The sequence below is a fragment of the Octopus bimaculoides genome, chromosome 14, assembly GCF_001194135.2.
Source record: "Octopus bimaculoides isolate UCB-OBI-ISO-001 chromosome 14, ASM119413v2, whole genome shotgun sequence".
In the NCBI taxonomy this organism is placed as follows: domain Eukaryota; kingdom Metazoa; phylum Mollusca; class Cephalopoda; order Octopoda; family Octopodidae; genus Octopus; species Octopus bimaculoides.
The window spans coordinates 713454-720359 of NC_068994.1; the positions used below are offsets into that span (position 1 = coordinate 713454).

A 6906-nucleotide genomic window follows, 5' to 3' on the forward strand; every position below is an offset into this window, starting at 1 on the left:
ATATATATATATATATATATAAATAATATACGACATAACGTATACTGAGTGTAAAACACAGAAGGGCCCTAATTCTTCATCAGTTGTTAACCAATTGCTAATACAGGCGTACCTCACCCTACATCATTAATTGGTTCCCAGAGACACAACTTACATCGAAAATTGACTTAAGTTGAATTAACTTGTCTCTGGTGGAATATTCCCATCAAAACTTCTGTTAAATGTAAGCACAACAGGCCAGATATTGTTGTTTGGGACAGAGGGGCAAAGGTATGCACCATCAGAGAGGTTAGCTGTCTTCACATATAAATATTTCTTTGAAAATCAAAGAAAAAGAGGATATCTGTGGACAACTGCTTTGAAACCTTCTGCTTCTATATCCAGACCATGAATTCATCTTCATACCAATAATAATTGATGCACTAGGTTTTGTTAGTAAATGTTGAAAGGAGAATCTGGATAAACTGGGATTTTCAGAAAGAGAAATTGACCGGCTGATCCATACATTACAAGTCCAATCTGTGAGTGGAACAGTAAAAATATGCAAAACTTTTCTCAAGTTCCAAATGTGAATTTGTCTGTGTTAACTACATCCCAAAGATGAAGCCTTGTATCTTTGTTGGAAACCGGCTCCCTCCTCAGTGGAAGATTTATAATAATTTAAAAAATACTAGATAGATAGATAGATAGATATATACATACATACATACATACATACATACATACATACATACATACATACATATTTATTTATTTATCATATATCACATCTTAATTCTGCCATATCGCCAAAAGGCCTTCCATGTATGCAAATACTTGTGTTATATATTTATGCTTTTGTTGCTGTTCTTTTACATTTTATATATTTTCTGATTCTCCTCATAACTCATCCTTTTTACCATTCTGTCTGAAGACCCTGTTTTTATTGTACTTGTCTTATTCTGTCCTTCATATTCATACATTTATACCCCCAGCAGCATTTTGCCATTGATGTTACCAAACTGAACAATATCATTGATAAGGTATTGAAATTGTGATGATATTTGGTTGTTAAACAAATGAGACAAGAGAAGAGCATGTCCATGTCCTTGTGTATTTTTTCCTGTTTCCTCTTTTGTCGACCTCATGTACAGCATTTTATTATCTGTCTGTCTATCTATTTATCTCTGTGTGATCATCATCATCATCATCATTTTAATATCCACTTTCCACGCCTGCTTTGGTGGACCAGAATTTGTTGGAATGGATTTTCTATGGCTAGATGCCTCTTCTGTTGCCAACTCTCACCTGTTTCCAGTTAAGGTAATATTTCCCCATGACCGAAAGTGATGTCATTCATTTCCAATTTTCCATGGGAAATACAAAAAACAAATGACACCACTTGCATGATGATGACACATGCTTACAACCACCATGTGATGTCAAGACAGTGAACACCCTTCCATGACAGGCTTCCTTTCAATTTATGTCTACCAAATCCACCTGCAAGGCTTTGGTTGGCTTGGGGCTATAGTACATGACACTTGGCCCAGGTGCCACATACTAGGATTGAACTTGAAACTATGTAGGTGGGAAGCACACTTCACACACACGTGTGTGTGTGTATCATTTCTTGGTTTAGCTATGGTTTATCAGTGTGGTGTTTTTGGGTGTTTGGAAAATAGGTTAGTTAGAAGGATATATCAATCAAAATGCTTGTAGCAGATTTTGGGGTATGGCTGGTGGCTATTTGCATTGATTTAGAGTAGGTTGAACCTGTGAGAAGATTTGATGAACTAGTGAAGTAGAGATGCAGATGTGACTCCTGTAAACTTTCCTCTATGTGATGGCACTGGCGTTTTTACCTGGTTTTATGTGAATGTGATGAGACTTGTGTATACTTTGGTGTGTGTAGGTTATGGTTGTAAAGATGATAAGTAGAGAAACCTTTTTGGAGTTGTAGGTGGGACAATAGATTAGTGACATTTAAAATAAAGAAAATATTCCTTTTTAACATTTAGAATATATGATGAATGTTAAATATGAGGTTCAACTAGATTTATGTTTTAATTTAGTAACAATTTTCTTATTTCTTTCTAGCTTTATCTGGAAGAAGTGGCAGTGGCCCATGGTCTTTGAGGGTTGTCCAAGACTGGTGAGATTGATGATGTTAAAGTTCTGTTTTAACTGTTGCAAGTCTATGAGTACAGGAAAGAAATGCATGGTATTCCTGAGGACTGACATTCTGAAGAGTAGATAATGGTTAGTATGGGGGCCTTGGATGGGGTTTAAACACAACATGGTTAATGAGAGGAAGAGAGGAGATGAGTGGGTCATGGATCACCTGATAAGAGGTGACCTACGAAGTTTTGAGACTCTACTTTAGGAGAGGTCATTATAGCTGTCCAAGATTATTGTAATTTTAGTCTATTATTACTATACATCTAATAAGCTGACCTGCCAACTTTTGTTATTCCAGATTGAAGCACTTTGGACACATCCTACTGAATACTGCTTGCTACAGCCTCCTTCATCTTCTCAATGTCTTCGAAACGACTGCCCCAGACATTCTCTTTCAGGTTGGGGAGCAACTAAAAGACTTAAGGAGCAAGGTCTGGACTGTTGGGAGAGCGAGGATAGTTTTCATGCCCATCTCTGTCAAGTTGTTGTTTATCAGGATGCTTGTCACTGAGCACCCTGGCAACAAACTTTGCACAAATTTTGCACATGTTTAGATCTCTATGAATAGATCTGTGTACAGTTGCCACATCAACTACAGATTGTAAGTTTACTGTCTTTTTAGACACAAAACCGTCTTCATCTAGAAAATTGCGAATTTTCTTGACCAACTCTGATGTTCTTTTATCCCTCTCTCTCCCCCACTCCTCTCATTGTCTCTCACCTCCTCTCCACTGTTTTTTTTAACCTCTTTTGTGCTAGCATGAACACATGAACACAAACATGGACGCTCACTAAAGCCTTGAAAAAGCAGTTGGATGGTTGTTATATGAGGATGTTTAGAATGGTTTTCTTAATGTCTCCTGGGAGAGTCATACAACAAATGCCAACTCATTCCAGGGATTACCAAAAGTAACATTGAAGATACAGCATAGAAGGATGAGGTTAGCTGGACACTGCATCAGACACACCGATGAAGTTGCTAACGAGCTAGTGCTCTAACAATCAAGAGAAGGAAGAACTAGGAGAGGAAGGAGGAAGATGACCCGTATCGAGAACTTGCTGGAGGATATTTGTATAGAAGGGGTACAGGAGCTGAGGACCATTATGGAAGATCGAGATGAATGGGGGAAATGTGTGGAAACAGTCTTGGGGCGTACTGAGGGACGACCTAGATAGAGATAGGTTGATTGTGCCAGCAAAAAAAGTTAATCCATAAGCAGTACGGTGCCTTTCATAAGTTTCTGTTGCATTTTTTCCCACTTTAATACAAAACTCTATTGCATAGTCAGCTACTAAATATTCTGACAGCATTCTGCAGACTAGTTAGCTATGACAAACAGTGTTAAGTAGGGTATGTTCAAAGTGCTGATACAGCCATCTCCTTCAATCTGGAATAACAAAAATTGGCAGGTCAGCTTATTAGATATATAGTAATAATATACTAAAATTATAATAATCTATGTGTCTCTTCTAAAAAGTCTCAACACTACTGGAATGCCCCTCTTTTTGATCTGATAGTTCGGAACAGCAGAGTCTACCATAATGGAGGTAGAAAAGAGAGAGAAGAAACAGTGTGTATGGGTCAGAGGCTGGAATATGCTTGTGAGTGCCAGTTAGTTGAGTGGCCTTTCTCTGGATGGGGTTTAGGATGTTTGTGTATGTGGTAGCAGCATGGTCTCAGCTGTGCAAGCAGTTCTCCTTTCTCAATTTAGCCTTAGCTTTGTAGAACCTTAATAATTGTTGTGGACTGAAGGGAAGGACCAGTTTTTGAGATGTGGTCCTAGATATGTTAAGGTCATGTTTTCACCATGGCAGATCCTCAGTGACAGTGAGGCCAATCATTTGAAATAGTCACAAATGGCAATAATGGTGTGCTGCTAATGTTGAAATGCAGTGAGGTGTAGTGATGTCTTTTTGGTATGAAGAGTGGCACAAGGCCGACACGACACCATTGCAAGATGCCTTTGAGGTCTTTGTTAATGATGTCTGTGAAGATGTGGTATGGGATGTCTAGATTGCATGTGGATGACATGTGGGGAAGTTTTGAGAAGAATAGAAAGTGGTATCGCCTGTGTAACAGTAGCCATTGCAAAACCTAATGCAAGTAGATCAGTAATGTACAGGAAGAAAACTTAACGCTGGGGTACACCAGAGTCGATAGAGTGAAGGTCAATGAAAATTCCAAAACAGGCTGCAATAATGTAATTTGAATGTATCTGAAGATTAGAGCTCTTAGATTATCAGTTTTGATGAGAGATTCACATGCAGGTTGCTTTACTGATGTTGAGATCAAAGGTACTGCATTTACCAAATTTCTCAAGGGCAAGAGACCACTGATGAGTGATACAGAGAAAAGGTCACCACTATATCTAGCTTTGTGAGAGCTGTTTTAGAAGGGGAAGTATTGAGAAGAGGGAGAGAGAGAGAGAGAGAAGGAGAGAGAGAGAGAGAGAAGGAGAGAGAGAGAGAGAGAGAGAGAGAGTTGTAGGCTATCATTGTTTGTGGCTCTCCCTCTTCTAAGGTAGTACAAATGAGAGTGAATACTGTAATTGGCAGGTTTAGAGGGGTTGCTTTTCTTTAGAATGGGGCATATATTTCTGAAGATTGGGGTCTCTCCCTGTAGAAAGAGAGATTTAGGAGTATTTTCTAAAACAAACTTTATCTTGTCGGAAACAGTGGAATTCATGATATTGTTTTGACTATAAACAAACTGTTGTTTTTATGGTTGATTAATATTGTTTAATAATGACTGTTGTAGATACTTGCAAAAGAAACATGATTATTGCAATATGTAAACTATTATAGTCACTATAAATGGATAAAATAACTAATATGATATAAATATGAAATTGGAAAATAGCAAGCTTATTATCAAGTTAACTGTGAAGAATGACTGTAAATTTAATGTTTAATATCGATATATAGCAAATAACTTCTCTTGCAGAAACTACATTTAGATTGAATATTAATCTTGTGTGATGGATGTGTGTGTATAACATTTCATTTTATGGTATGGTGTGTGTGTGCGTATATGCATATATGTGGTATATGACTGATGGAGAGACAAATAGTCAATCTAGTATTTGGTTCATGCTCTAAGGTTGGACAATTTTATGAATATTTTCCAATAAGCTAAACTTCTACACTGAAAAGTAACTCTGTGTTGTTGACACTCCATTTTTATAGGTATTTAGGACTATTGTAATAATGTTTTAATGGTGATGAAGGCATGGAAATTGGTCAGTGAAGTAATATCGAATCTCTGTCACTAAATGATCTTAGATGGTTTGTCTTTCAAATTTTTTTTTTCTTAAAAGCCAAACCTAATCAATAAAACAGTTATTTCTTTTGTGACATCAATCTTCTTGGTGGGTATATGTATAACCGAAATAACATTTATAAAGATTATCTAGATCTTTATAGAATAACATAGCGATATGAATTTAAGGTGTTCTTGTGTGACAAATTGGCAAAAATTCTTATATTTGAAATATTCTAATTAAATGTGAAAAGATTTCATTTGGAAAGTTTAATTTAATGAATGTTAATACTTTTACATTTAGATAAAAGGTTCTTTTTTGATGCTGGTTTTCTCTGCTTTGAAATAATACTATTTTTCAAACCTCTGGAATTCTAGGTGCAATTTATATATTTTAGTCTACATCACATCTACTTGCCCTAGATTTACCACACTCTATATATATTACCTATATGGATAGATTTAATGCTATAAAGTGTTATTATAACGCTATAGTTGATTTACTTAAGTTTAATTTTAAAATATTGGACAAAACTTTTTTGTTGTGTATTTTTTATTGGTGTTTCACAGTTGTCATATTGTGAAGGTTAGCCTGTAGTGAGATAACAAAAATGTATTCCATAGATTTAAACAGTATCAAAAGAATTAAAAGATTGAGTGTGTGTTTGAGATGATAATTGTTTTACTGTAGTAGAATGTTGGTAGGCTTTGATACCATCTAGTAAAATGATATAGTTTTGAGGGTTAGTAAAGCAGTTAGCTTAAACTATTAGGAAAACATTAAATGACAAACAGTTTTAAAAGAATAAAGTTCTTACTTTTCTCTGGTATAGAGAAGATGACTTGAGATTAAAGATGGTAAAGTTTCACTGTTGGTCACAAGCAAACTAGCCAATGGAGCTACAAAATTTGGGTCATGGATTGAATGCGCACGCGCATAAATGTTGGAGAATGAAATTCTGCAAAGCTTATACTATTTTCTATTTTCTCTTATCAACAAATATATTCTTTAGATTATAAAAATTAGATGTTCGCGTATTTTACATATGTTAATCTGCGTTTCGGGCCAGCTACTCTGGACGTTGCCTTCCAACAAAGTTTGTTGATACTATTGAAGCTCATTTGATAAGATTCTAATTTCTCAATAACTTTCTCCATTACAAGAGAAAAATCATTCAAAATGAAAATTAAAGATATAATTACAAGTTAAATCTATTTCTTTTTAACATATTAAATCTTGATTGAAAACCTCATTTCAGTTTTGTTGGCATTTGGTAAGAAACCCACCTTCACACTTACAAACATAAATACATAGCTGAAGAACATGATTGAAGTTTATCACGCAAGTAATGACCGTATGTCATTTTTAAAGCTTATTTCAGTATAGATGGATTCTTTCTTACCTGAAATATTTCTGGATATCTAGAAAAATACAGTATAACTTTTGTACTCCTGGTTGTTTTATACATATATACATACACACACTA

The 6906-nt window shown here is 35.5% G+C and overlaps 1 long non-coding RNA gene across 8 annotated transcripts in view; it reads right to left on the minus strand.

Annotated features, from left to right (window-relative positions):
- LOC106870471 (uncharacterized) overlaps positions 1-6906 on the minus strand; it is a 36151-nt gene extending 29245 nt beyond the window's left edge. For 5 of the 8 annotated variants that reach the window (XR_001409525.2, XR_008265437.1, XR_001409528.2 and 2 more), the window contains exon 1: positions 6238-6816. This is a non-coding gene — a long non-coding RNA (uncharacterized LOC106870471). The other 3 variants (XR_008265441.1, XR_008265440.1, XR_008265438.1) reach the window with 2 other exon arrangements.